Here is a 14,563-nt window from a genome sequence, read left to right as displayed (position 1 = left end):
TAACAGATGCTTTTCGAAGGTTGAGGTAGATGGTTTCCGAAGTTTTTCTCGGTTATGTGTTGAAGGATGGATACAGCTGGATGTAGGAATTGCTAGATTTGGGTGAGATATTATGCTTCCCCTGTATCCCCAACACCTGATTGCATAACTAGAAAGGTTCGGGAGTTTCATAGGTGGGAATTCTTGTAGCTCTAGTTCTTCTTCCACGGATATTTGGTTTGAGATTGGGATTTCTTACTGAGTATTCGTTCTTGATCCATACCTTGTTGATTTATTTCTCTACCTAAATTCTAAGTGGCTTCTCAATTTATGGATATGTGACCATTTCAAGAGGAATGCATTCGTTCTTATGTTCGGATGTGAAGACTATATGTTGCAATTTTCATTCCGTTGGATTCAGCTTCAATATTTGTCTATCAATGTGCTAATGGATGTCACCCTCTTCCAGGATGGCTCCCGCTAAGAGCACCAATCAGAATCAGAATCAAGATCCGCCACCACCTCCACCTCCTCCGGAGGCATGGCAAGCTGTGATGGCCGCAACCAATGCAAACACACAGTTGATCATGCAAATTCTTCAAGAGCGCAATCAAGCGAACCAAGGCAACCAAGGCAACAATCAGAATCACTTTGCTACACTCAACCAGTTCCTTGCTATTGGGCCAAAGACTTTCAGCAATTGTGTTGAGGCAACTGATGCTGACATTGGCTCGTGGATCTGTGCAAGCATTTCGAGTGCAGTAACGTCAGGCCTGAGGACTTCGTCAAGTTCGCTTCCTTCCAACTCAAAGACCAAGCTGCAGAATGGTTCCAGCAGTACAAGGATTCCAGAGGTGGCCGTGCGATTACCTGGGATGAATTCCGTCAAGATTTCAGAGCTCATCATATCCCTCAGAGCGTGGTTGAAAGCAAGCGTGAGGAATTCCGCAACCTTAAGCAAGGCTGTTTGTCTGTCTATGACTACAACAAGTTGTTTCAGAAGCTCGCCCGCTTTGCCAAGCAGGACGTCCCTGATGAGAAGAGCATGATATACCAGTTCAGGGGTGGTCTCAGGGAAGAGATTCAACTAGCACTTGTTCTCTTTGAGCCCTTGAGGTATGATGAGTTCTACAACATGGCATTGAAGCAAGAGGCCGCTCAACTGAGGTGTGATGCTTCCAAGAAGCGAGTCAGAGATGCTACTCCTTCTTCCTCTACTCAAGTGTCCAAGCAGCAGAAGTATTGGCTTCCTCCTCCTCCGTTCCGTCAGCCGTATCAGAAGAGCAAAGGTGGCAGTGGATCTTCCCACCCACCCAACCCTGGCTTTCAGAACAAGACTTCGTCTCAAGCTCCAAGATCGAGTGCTCCGTATCACCGTCCGCTTTTAGAGGTCACGTGCAACAAGTGCCAACAGAAGGGTCACTATGCCAACAAATGCTTCAATGAGAGGCCTCTTCCTCCTCCTCCTCCTCCTCCCGTGAGATCGGCAAGTACAGTTGTGGTCAAGCATAACCCCAAGCACGCCAAGGTCAACTTGATGAACGCAACTCAGGCAGAGGACTCGTCAGATGTCATCATGGGTAACCTTCCTGTTAACGATGTTCCTGCAAAAGTAATTTTTGACTCTGGTGCATCACATTCCTTCATGGCATTCCCATTTGCATCGGAGAACAATTTTAGTACTAAGGCATTACCTAGAGCTATGCAAGTCGTCTCTCCGGCTAAGCGTCTGAGTTCTAGTATGATGGTTCCGGATATTTCTATCATGATGGGTGATTTCAAGTTTCTGGCTTCTCTAATGGTTCTTGGTAACTCGGATATTGATCTTATTCTCGGGATGGATTGGCTTTCTAAGCATAAGGCTCAGCTTGATTGTGCAGCCAGGCAGATTCAATTAACTCATTCGTCTGAGGATGTAATTGTCTTTGCCGCTCGGGATAATACCATCCATCTTTTTTCTCTCAACGAGAAGGGTGAACCGGATGCTATCTCGCAAATTCCAGTCATTTGCGAATATCAAGACGTCTTTCCAGAAGAGCTTCCAGGAATGCCTCCGCACCGGCCAGTTGAATTCGTCATCGATCTTGAGCCTGGCACATAACCTATGTGCAAGCGTCCTTACAAGCTCGGACCTGAAGAGTTGAAGGAGCTGAAGAAGCAACTCAAAAATGGGTCTCATCCGGCCTAGTTCTTCTCTGTGGGGTTGTGGTGTTCTTTTTGTGAAGAAGAAGGATGGAACGGACCGACTTTGTGTTGATTACCGTCCATTGAACAAGAAGACCATCAAGAACAAATACCCACTTCCCAACATCAATGAGCAGTTCGAACAACTCAAAGGTGCCCAAGTATTCTCCAAGCTTGATCTCCGTATGGGTTATCATCAGATTCGAATCCGTGAGCAAGATATTCCCAAGATGGCTTTCAGGACAAGCTTTGGCTCATATGAATACACTGTCATGTCTTTTGGCCTCGTCATCGCTCCTCCGACTTTCTCTCGCATGATGAACTTCATCTTCAACGCCTACACCAATGACTTCGTTTTGGTCGATCTCAACGACATTCTAGTTTTCTCGAAGAACAAGGAAGACCATGCCAAGCACTTGCGTTTGGTACTCGACAAGCTCAGAGAACACAAGTTCTACGCCAAGTTCTCCAAGTGCGAATTTTGGCTCGATGAGGTTCTTTATCTTGGTCATATCATCTCTGCCAAGGGCATTGTGGTGAATCCTGAGAAGGTGTCTGCAATTGTGAATTGGGAACCTCCTCAGAATGTGAAGCAACTCCGTAGCTTCCTCGGTCTCGCAAGCTATTGTCGAAGATTCGTTGAAAACTTTTCTAAGATCGCGAAGCCTCTCTCAAATCTTCTCCAGAAGCACGTCAAGTACGTTTGGTCTCCGGAGTGTGACATTGCTTTCAACACTTTGAAAGAGAATTTGGTCACTGCTCCAGTTCTGACTCCGCCTGACGAATCCAAGCCGTACGAGGTCTTTTGCGATGCCTCTCTCCAAGGTCTTGGCGCAATGTTGATGCAAGAGAAGAAAGTTATGGCTTATACCTCTCGCCAGTTGAAGCCCAACGAGAAGAACTACCCCACTCATGATCTCGAGTTGGCGGCAGTTGTGCATGCTCTTTTGACTTGGAGACATCTCTTATTGGGAAGAAAAGTGGACATTTTCACTGATCACAAGAGTCTCAAGTACATCTTCACTCAGCCTAATCTCAACCTCAGGCAAACTCGATGGGTCGAAATGATTCAAGAGTATAATTCGAGTATCGAGTATACTCCAGGCAAGGCCAATGTGATTGCTGACGCATTGAGCAGGAAGGCTTACTGCAACAGTCTGATTCTCAAGCCTTATCAACCCGAGCTTTGTGAAGCTTTCCGCAAACTTAATCTACAAGTTGTTCCTCAAGGTTTCCTCGCTAACCTTCAAGTCTCTCCTACCTTGGAAGACCAGATTCGCCAAGCCCAACTTCTTGATGCTATGGTGAAGAAGGTGAAGATTGGGATTGCCAAGAGTCAACCTAAGTACAAGTGCTACCGCCTTGATGACAAGGATACTCTCTTCTTTGAGGATCGTATTGTTGTGCCCAAAGGTGACCTTCGTAAAGTGATCATGAACGAGGCTCACAATTCTCTCCTCTCCATCCACCCTGGGAGCACGAAGATGTATCAGGACCTCAAGCAGGCTTATTGGTGGACTCGAATGAAGCACGAGATTGCTCAATTCGTGAATGAGTGTGATGTATGCAGAAGAGTGAAGGCAGAACACCAAAGGCCAGCTGGTCTCCTCCAACCTCTTGCCATTCCATAATGGAAGTTTGACCACATTGAGATGGACTTCGTGACTGGGTTTCCAAAGTCCAAACGTGGCAATGATGCTATATTCATTGTCATCGACAAACTCACTAAAGTGGCTCATTTTCTGCCTATCAAAGAGTCAATCACTGCAGCTCAATTGGCGGAACTCTATACCTCTCGAATTGTCTCTCTGCACGGTATTCCTCAAGTGATTTCTTCAGACCGTGGCAGCATCTTTACCTCCAAGTTTTGGGATTCTTTTCAGAAGGCCATGGGCACCAACATCCGCTTCAGCACAGCTTTCCATTCTCAAACTAGCGGTCAAGTCGAGCGTGTCAACTAGATTCTCGAGGATATGCTCAGGACTTGTGTGATCTCCTTCGGCATGAAGTGGGAGGATTGTCTTCCATATGCTGAATTCTCCTACAACAACAGTTTTCAAGCAAGTTCGGGCAAGGCCCCATTTGAAATTCTGTATGGCAGGAAGTGTCGTACCCCTCTCAACTGGTCTGAAACCGGTGAACATCATCTTTTGGGTAATGACTTAATCACAGAGGCAGAGGAAATGTGCCAAGTCATTCGAGATAACCTCAAAGCAGCCCAATCCCGCCAGAAGAGCTACTATGATAGTAAGCACCGCGATTTGGCTTTCAAGATCGGAGATCATGTTTACCTCCGCGTCTCTCCTATGAAAGGTACTCGTCGCTTCGGTATCAAAGGGAAGCTTGCCCCTAGATACGTGGGACCTTTCAAGATCGTCAGCAAGAGAGGCGATCTCGCCTATCAACTCGAGCTTCCTTCAAACTTTGCAAATGTGCATGACGTGTTCCATGTCTCTCAGCTCCGGAAGTGCTTCAAGACTCCTGACCGCACCGTCAACTTCGAGGACATTGAGCTCCAAGAAGATCTCTCTTATCATGAGCACCCCGTTGCTATTCTTGAAGAGACTGAACGCAAGACTCGCAACAAGTCAATCAAATTCCTCAAAGTCAAGTGGTCACACCATTCCCACCGTGAAGCTACCTGGGAACGCGAGGATCACCTCCGTTCTGAGTACCCAACGTTCTTTCAGTCCTAGATCTCGGGACGAGATCCTTTCGTAGTGGTGGAGTGTTGTAACACCCCGGATGTGATTTACCCAATATGTACTCAAACTCTTGCCGTTTCCGGCCTTAAGATATTCTATTTTCTCGGGTTCGGGTTTTTATCTCCGTGTGTTGTTGTCATTGTCATGCATCTCATATCATATCATCATGTGCATTGCATTTGCATATGTGTTCATCTCATGCATTCGAGCATTTTCCCCGTTGTCCGTTTTGCATTCCGTCGCTCCGTTCTCCTCCGGTGGTCATTTCTAACTTTCTTTCGTGTGTGGGGATTAAACATTTCCGGATTGGATCGAGACTTGCCAATTGGCCTTGGTTTAGTACCGGTAGACCGCCTGTCAAGTTTCGTACCATTTGGACTTCGTTTGATGCTTTAACGGTTAACCGAGGGACCGAAAAGGCCTCGTGTGTGTTGCAGCCCAACACCCCTCCATTTTGACCCAAAACCCACCAAAACCCTCTCCATCTTCTAGAGCGTTCGATCACGATCGCGTGGCCGAAACTGCACCTCATTTGGACACTCCTAGCCCCCTCTATGTCTATAAATAGGTCCTCCTCCGAAAATCCGGATCTCCTTCCCCGAAACCCTAGCCCCGCTTCTCTCCGCGCGTCGGACGTGTCCGCCGGCGCCGGACAACGTCCGCCGCCACCGCCTCCCAACCGGAAGCCGCCACGTGGCGCCGCCGTCCGCCTCCCGCCGCGGCCCGTGCGAGCCCGGATCGGGCCCCGCGGCCCAAACCCGGGGCGCCGCCGCCCGCCTTCGCCCTCTCGCTCCGCCTCGCCGCCTGGTTCGTCGCTTCGCCGCCCGCCGGCAAGCCGCGCCGACCGCCGCCCGATCCGACCGCGGCCATCACCGCCCCGCCGCCGTAGACCTCGGCGACCGCGCCGACCGCGGCCATCAACGCCCGCGCCGCCTGGTTACCCTCCGTCTCCGGCGCCGGAGCCGTACGCCAGCCACCGGAGCTTCCTTCCCCCGGCGAGCTCTCCCTCCTCCGGCCATCTCTCTCCTCTGGCGGGGCATCGGTCAACCTCGGTTCGCGTGATACTACAGGAACCCTAGATCCAGATCCAGTTTCGAAATTGGGTTGACTTTCTCGTCCCTAACCCTATTTATTTGGGCATACTTTGACCTGCTATATCTCCGCATCCGTAGCTCCGTTTTGGGCATATAGCACATCAAAATGTTCGTCTCAGAGAGCACATCATTTCATCTCATTGCATCATTTTCATTTGAGTTCATCTTGATGCACGAAATGCTGTTGGAAGAATGCTATTTGAGATAATTGTCAGATCTGCTGCTCCAATTAGATACTTGTCATTTTTGCCATGATTAATGTGTGCATGATATGCCCCTGAGCTCTTCATGAGTTTTGTTATATGTTTTGCCATCTATCCAGAGGTGCAACCCATGTATTTTTGTGATGTGTGTGGTGACTAGCACAAGCTTGCAAAGTGGTGCATTCGTTAATGCCGATTTCAGGGACTTAGCATTTCCACTAAGTCCTTGATCTGTTTATCTCAATATGCCATATGTTCATGTTGTTCCCTAGTGATCCGTGCCTCTTCTGAGGATGATCAGTAAGGATGTTTTGTTAATCTTGTAGTGCTCTATCCATCCATGCCTTTGTTTGCAATTAGGGAGCACCCTAGCTTGAGTCAATCGAGCTCTACTTTTGTCATTTCGTGAATCTGGGCAGATTGTCTACTTGTTAGCAATTTTGCCAAGGATGTTGTAGTTGATCCGTGCATGCTATGTTATTGTTATTGCCATGTCTAGCTTGTATTTTGTGTATTTTTGATGGGTGTATGCTTAGATTGTCATGACTTGCTCTGTAGTGAGTGCATTGAGCTCGGAAACATGCCTACTTGATATCTGTTTCAGCATGCTCCAGTTTTCACTAAGTATGAGAACTGATTATGTTTTTGCCATGTTCACATGCTTGCAATTGTATTTTTGATCCCTTTTGGCTCAAGGTCACAAAGGGACTTTTGTTAAGCTCTTTGAGTAGCTCCATGCCATGCTTTACTTTGCCATGTTCAGGTCCTGTAGCATATAGTTTTCATGCTCCAAAGTGTGCTATCTGATCTGAAATTCCAGACAAGTGTTAATTTCACAAAGTCTGAAATCTGTTTACCAAATGCATTTTTGCCATGCTTGTTTGAACCTGTTAATGGATGAATTGGCCATAGCTCAGTGCTAGTCTTTTGTTAAGCATCATGAATGGATCCCTTCCATGTATTTTGTTGTCATGTTTGGGTGCTGTAGCATGTTCATCTTGTTGCATTTAGATGGCTACTTGCTGTATATCACAGAACGTGGCCATATTTGAATTGCTTGTCATTTCCAAACCGTGACTCCGATTCCGTGATCTTTATATCGTTTTCAAGCGATTTTATCTCATCTTTCCAGTGGCACACTTGGGTTTCCAAGTTGAGGCCAGGTTCATGCATTCCCTGTCAAATCTTGCATATGCATCCCATATTGCATCCCGCATAGCATATCATCTTTGCATCATGTTGTTTGGGTTTGCAGGTGGTTCATTGTGTCCTTGTTGCTTGTTTGTCTTGTTTGGGTAGAGCCAGGAGACGAGTTCGCTAACGAGGAGCCCGTTGAGTTTGCTTTCGAGGATCCAGTCAACTCTGACAACTTTGCAGGCAAGATGATCGTACCCTCAAAATCACTACTATCTTTGCTTTGCTAGATGCTCGCTCTTTTGCTATGCCTATGCTACGATGCCTACCATTTGCTTATCATGCCTCCCAAATTGCCATGTCAAACCTCTAACCCACCATGTCCTAGCAAACCGTTGATTGACTATGTTACCGCTTTGCTCAGCCCCTCTTATAGCGTTGCTAGTTGCAGGTGAAGATTGGAGACCGTTCCTTGTTGGAACATTATTTACTTGTTGGGATATCATTATATTGCCTTGTTATCTTAATGCATCTATATACTTGGTAAAGTGTGGAAGGCTCGGCCTCTCGCCTAGTGTTTTGTTGCACTCTTGCCGCCATAGTTTCCGTCATATCGGTGTTATGTTCCCGGATTTTGCGTTCCTTACGCGGTTGGGTTATAATGGGAACCCCTTGATAGTTCGCCTTGATTAAAGCCTGTCCAGCAATGCCCAACCTTGGTTTTACCATTTGCCACCTAGCCTCTTTTTCCCTTGGGTTTCCGGAGCCCGACGGTCATCTTATTTAACCCCCCCGGGCCAGTGCTCCTCTGAGTGTTGGTCTGACTGAGCTGCCTGCGGGGCCACCTCGGGGCAACTTGAGGCTTGGTTTTACTCGTAGCTAGTCTCATCTGAGTGTGCCCTGAGAACGAGATATGTGCAGCTCCTATCGGGATTTGTCGGCACATTCGGGCGATGTTGCTGGATTTGTTTTAACTTGTCGAGGTGTCTTGTAGAGCCGGGATACCGAGTCTGATCGGAATGTCTCGGGAGAAGGTTTATTCCTTCGTTGACCGTGAGAGCTTGTCATGGGCTAAGTTGGGACTCCCCTGTAGGGATTTGAACTTTTGAAAGCCGTGCCCGCGGTTATGGGCAGATGGGAATTTGTTAATGTCCGGTTGTAGATAACTTAAACCTTAACTTAATTAAAATGAATCAACAGTGTGAGTTACCGTGATGGTCTCTTCTCGGCGGAGTCCGGGAAGTGAACACGGTGTTGGAGTATTGCTTGCCGCAGGATGTCCTCTAGTTATTCGTTCGCGCTTTGCCCCCTCTTCTCGCTCTCTTTTGCGAATAGGTTAGCCACCATATATGTTAGTCGCTTGCCACAGCTCCACAATACTTACCTTGCCTTACCTATAAGCTTAAATAGTCTTGATCGCGAGGGTGCGAGATTGCTGAGTCCCTGTGGCTCACAGATTACTTCTAAACCAGATGTAGGGCCTGATGATTCCGTTCCAGATGACGCGCTTGAGCTCAAGTGGGAGTTCGACGAGGACTCACGCCGATACTACGTGTCTTTCCCTGATGATCAGTAGTGGTGCCCAGTTGGGGTGATCGGGACCGTGTCGCATGTTGGGTTATCTTTTATTTTGGCGCCGTAGTCGGGCCATGAGTGTTTGAATGTTGTAATGCTATTTATGTATTTTGATTGACGTGGCGAGTGTAAGCCAACTATGTATCTCCCCTTTTATTATCAATATTACATGGGATGTTGTGAAGATTGCCTAACTTGCGACATTGCTTTCAATGCGGTTATGTCTCTAAGTCGTGCCTCGACACATGGGAGCTATAGCCGCATCGAGGGCGTTACAGCCAGTTACACGAAACACCAAGTACCACGACGGTCCTCCAAGAGTTTGGGTTCGACAAGTTCGATGACGCTATTGTACAACTACGTTACCGAGACCGGCAAGACCGACTGAACGAAACCGCCAAGTACCTCTATGAACGGATGCGTCCAGGTCGCCTTGGAAATCGCCAAGTACACCACCGACAAGATCACACGGATGCTCGAACGAGTGCTGAACGAAACGCCAAGTACCACGACGATCATCGTCATGTACCCCTACACCGCATCGGAACACCGAGTTCCTCTTCGGATGTGTGTATGACTATCAGGGCCAAAAGACCCGTACACCATTATCGTCTCCAAAGAACCGTTTAACGGAACCGTCAAGTTCGACTACGACTCGTGTACGGCTACGCGGGATTCCTCGGACGCCAAGTTCAATGATGCATCAAGTTCCTCGCCGTGACCCCGAACATCTACGGAAACCCGTGCAACGATAGACATGTACCACTACTGCCGTCCGTACTTCTACAGAACATGTACCACAACCATCGCCGAAGACCCGTGAATGACTAACGATGACCCTCCAAGTTCGTCCACGATTGCTATGTGCCACTACCATCTACATGAACCACTACTTCCACTACGACATGAGTACAACTACTACCACTACGAACGTGGCGAGAACGTCTACTTCCTCTACGAACTTGATCCGTTCCGAAAAGTCTCGCCTCGAAGGTATAACCCCAAGACGACGCCTGTGAACGAATGAATGCATGTTGGATGAGATGCCCCCTTTGTCTGCACCGTGTCCATTTTGTCACTCGTTTCCATGCCACTAACCTGTGGGAACCCGATAGTCGGGAGCACCCCACCATCTTGCTCAACTCGCTCATGCCCCATCTTTTTCACCGGCATCTCAATCGAGTTACCGGAACTCGAACGCTGCTGTGGCACCGTTTTGTTATCGTCGCTGTGGCACCCTTTCTTTCCACCACGGTGACAAATGCTTAATAATGCTCATGTCAACTTTTTCATAAAATTGCATAAACTTGCACATGTCATCCGCATCATGATAACAACTTCAAGAATGTTTAAATTGTTGTTGCACCAAATTGATAAATGCATATGAGGTTTTGCCGGAATTGTTGCTTGTTGTTCCAGCCTCATGTAAACTTGCCTAGATAGGTATTTTTACTATGCTCCACCTTTTTCCATGTTTAACAACATTTAATATTGATGGGTACCTAAATGAGAGAGAACTAAATAATTCATGTGGTGTTTCGTCAATATGCAACTCGTTGCATCTTGAGCTCCACTTAATTTGTAGGATTGCTTGTGCACTTTGCCATGCCATGCATATTTAAACCAGACATGCATCATACTTGATTGTGCATCATGCCATGTTATGTGATGGTTGTTTACTATGTTGTTTGCTTCTTTCTGGTGTTGCTTCTTCGGATTAGTTCCGATAATGTCGCGTTTGTGAGGATCCGTTCGGCTACATCCGTTTGTCTTCTTCATTGATTCGTTCTTCTTCCTTGCGGGATCTCAGGCAAGATGACCATACCCTCGAAATCACTTCTATCTTTGCTTTCTAGTTGTTCGATCTATTTCTATGCCGCGATACCTACCACTTGCTATATCATGCCTCCCATGTTGCCACGTCAAGCCTCTAACCCACCTTTCCTAGCAAACCGTTGTTTGGCTATGTTACCGCTTTGATCAGCCCCTCTTATAGCGTTGCTAGTTGTAGGTGAGGATGGAGTTTGTTCCATGTTGGAACATGGTTATTGTTGGGATATCACAATATCTCTTATTTAATTAATGCATCTATATACTTGGTAAAGGGTGGCAGGCTCGGCCTTATGCCTGGTGTTTTGGTCCACTCTTGCCGCCCTAGTTTCCTTCATACCGGTGTTATGTTCCTTGATTTTGCGTTCCTTACGCGGTTGGGTTATAATGGGAACCCCTTGACAGTTCGCATTGAATAAAACTCCTCCAGCAAGGCCCAACTTTGGTTTTACTTTTGCACTAACAACCTAGCCTTTTTCCCTTGGGTTTCCGGAGCCCGAGGGTCATCTTTATTTTAACCCCCCCCGGGCCAGTGCTTCTCTAAGTGTTGGTCCAACCTGAGCGATGTCCGGCGCCCCCTGTGCAACCAGGATCTATGCCAACCCGATGTCTGGCTCATCCGGTGTGCCCTGAGAACGAGATATGTGCAGCTCCTATCGGGATTTGTCGGCACATCTGTGCGGCTTTGCTGGTCTTGTTTTACCATTGTCGAAATGTCTTGTAACCGGGATTCCGAGTCTGATCGGGTCTTCCTAGGAGAAGGAATATCCTTCATTGACCATGAGAGCTTGTGATGGGCTAAGTTGGGACACCCCTACAGGGTTTTGAACTTTTGAAAGCCGTGCCCGCGGTTATGGGCAGATGGGAATTTGTTAATGTCCGGTTGTAGAAAACCTGACACTTAACTTAATTAAAATGAATCAACAGCGTGTGTAGCCGTGATGGTCTCTTTTCGGCGGAGTCTGGTGAAAGCACAAGTGCTCCCTGGGTGGTTTTGGTAATTAATGTCAACATATCTCTTTATGGACTAACACTTTTACCTAGTATGTTTCATATAAGTTCAACAATGGAGTGGCATGGACTAGAGGATGTGGAACCTCTTCAAGATGCTAAGGACAAAGGATTGGCTCAAGCTTCAAGATCAAGACTCTACATTTTCTATTTTGGTGATCCAAGATCACATTGAGTCTGTAGGAAAAGCCAATACTATCAAGAGGGGATGAGGTGTTGCTTAATGGCTTGCTTGCTCAAAGTGCTTAGTGATATGCTCCAAAACCCTCAACTACCTTCCCACATCCACATATGACCTAAACCAAAAGTCAAACTCGGCCCCACCGATTATTTCTATCCGGAGCCACCGAGTTCAGTTAACATAGCCACTGCCAGAAACCCTAATTAGTTCGGTCTCACCGATGGGATCTCGGTCTCACCGAGATGGGTTTGCAAACTCTCTGTTACCTGTTGCAATATTTTCGGTCCCACCGAGATATGCAATCGGCCCCACCGAGTTTGCTTGGCCAACTCTCTGTTTCGCTTATTACCCAAATAGGTCCCACCGAGTTTTGGTTTTACCCTAACCCTAGCACATCAGTTCCACCGAGTTGAACTAGTCGGTCCCACCGAAAACCCTAACGGTCACTAGGTTTACTAAATCGGTCCGACCGAGTTTTTCCCTTCGGTCTCACCGAGATTGGTAAATTGAGTGTAACGGTTAGATTTTGTGTGGAGGCTATATATACCCCTCCACCCACTCTTCATTCGTAGAGAGAGCCATCAGAACATACCTACACTTCCAATACACATTTTCTGAGAGAGAACCACCTACACTTGTGTTGAGGTCAAGATATTCCATTCCAACCATATGAATCTTGATCTCTAGCCTTCCCAAGTTGCTTTCCACTCAAATCTTCTTTCCACCAAATCCAAATCCCGTGAGAGAGAGTTGAGTGTTGGGGAGACTATCATTTGAAGCACAAGAGCAAGGAGTTCATCATCAACACACCATTTGTTACTTCTTGGAGAGTGGTGTCTCCTAGATTGGCTAGGTGTCACTTGGGAGCCTCCGACAAGATTGTGGAGTTGAACCAAGGAGTTTGTAAGGGCAAGGAGATCGCCTACTTCGTGAAGATCTACCGCTAGTGAGGCAAGTGCTTCATGGGCGACGACCATGATGGAATAGACAAGGTTGCTTCTTCATGGACCCGTCGTGGGTGGAGCCCTCCGTGGACTCGCGCAACCGTTACCCTCCGTGGGTTGAAGTCTCCATCAACGTGGATGTACGATAGCACCACCTATCGAAACCATGACAAAAACCTCTGTGTCTCCAATTGCGTTTGAATACTCCAAACCCTTATCTTTACATTCTTGCAAGTTGCATGCTTTACTTTCCGCTGCTCATATAATCATTGCATGCTTGCTTGATATATATTGTGTTTGTTAAACTTGTTCTTAAACTCCACTTAAACTTAAGAATTTTAAAAAAATCCTACAAATTTTGGCACTTAGTGTCTAATCACCCCCTCTAGACACCTTTTCTCGATCCTTTCAATTGGTATCAGAGCATTGGTTTCCATTGCCTTGGTTTAAACACCATTGGAGGAAGATGGATGTGTCTACTTTGGGGAGTCTTAGACATAGAGTGCCTATTCTTGATGGAGAGTATTTTCATGAGTGGAAAAATGAAATGCTTGAGATTTTCAATGAATATCATCTGAACAAGTACATTACTAGCCCTTGTGCACCTCATGTTGATCCTTTGCACCCTACCCTAGATGAAGATATTGACATGATTCGCAATCTTAGAACTATTAATCTTATCACTAGAGGCTTGCCTAGAAACTTGATTGGATGTTTGCCGACTCTTAAGTGTGCCTACACCATATGGAAATTTCTTGAGGAACTCTTTCCTAATTACTCATTGAAAGATCTAGATGAAATCCTCCATAAGTCTATTGCTTTGATTAAGATGAGTTCTAATGATCCAAAATTTGGTGACTGCTTATTTGAGCTTACTGATCTTACGAGTGCCAAAGGAGATGTTGGAATCATTAGCAATATCATTTCCAGAGCTATTAGAATTCATAAAGATAACTATAGAAATGATCATTTATCTAATGAATTGCCCTCTCTAGGAATTGATCAATCACAAGATGATGTTGAACATGAATACTCGGATGAGGATGATGATGATGATGATGATGATGATGATGATGATGATGATGATGATAGTGACTATGATCTCGATGATGCGATGAGACACTTTGGTCTTATGGCAAATCTTCACGGCTACATGGCTGGAGGAAAGGAATGGGTCCTTGATAGTGGATGTACTGATCATATGACCAGAGATAAAGACATGTTCCGTGAGCTTGCTGAAAATGACGACCCTCGAAAGTATGTCACTTTTGGTGATAATTCAAAGGGTAAGGTGGTTGGCCTTGGTAAGGTGGCCATCTCACATGATAGCTCCATACAAAATGTCATGCTCATTGAATCTCTTGGCTACAACTTACTTTCAGTATCTAGACTTGCTGATTTTGGTTTCAATGTCCTATTTACTAAAGTAGACTGCCAAGTGTTTTGTAGAGATAATCATAAAATGGTCTTTACTGGTATACGTAGAGGAGATCTTTACATTGTTGATTTCACTAAAAAGGCTCAACCTAAAACTTGCTTAATTGCCAAATCTTCTAAAGGCTGGTTGTGGCATAGAAGACTAGGTCATGTTGGTATGCGAAATCTTGATAAGCTTATTAAAGGTGATCATATCCTTGGAATAAAAGATGTCATATTTGACAAGGATAGACTTTGTAGTGCTTGCCAAGCAGGAAAACAAGTTGGAGGAAGTCACCGCGCAAAG

This window comes from Triticum dicoccoides, chromosome 4A, assembly GCF_002162155.2.
Source record: "Triticum dicoccoides isolate Atlit2015 ecotype Zavitan chromosome 4A, WEW_v2.0, whole genome shotgun sequence".
In the NCBI taxonomy this organism is placed as follows: Eukaryota; Viridiplantae; Streptophyta; class Magnoliopsida; order Poales; family Poaceae; genus Triticum; species Triticum dicoccoides.
This window is presented reverse-complemented; position numbering follows the sequence as displayed.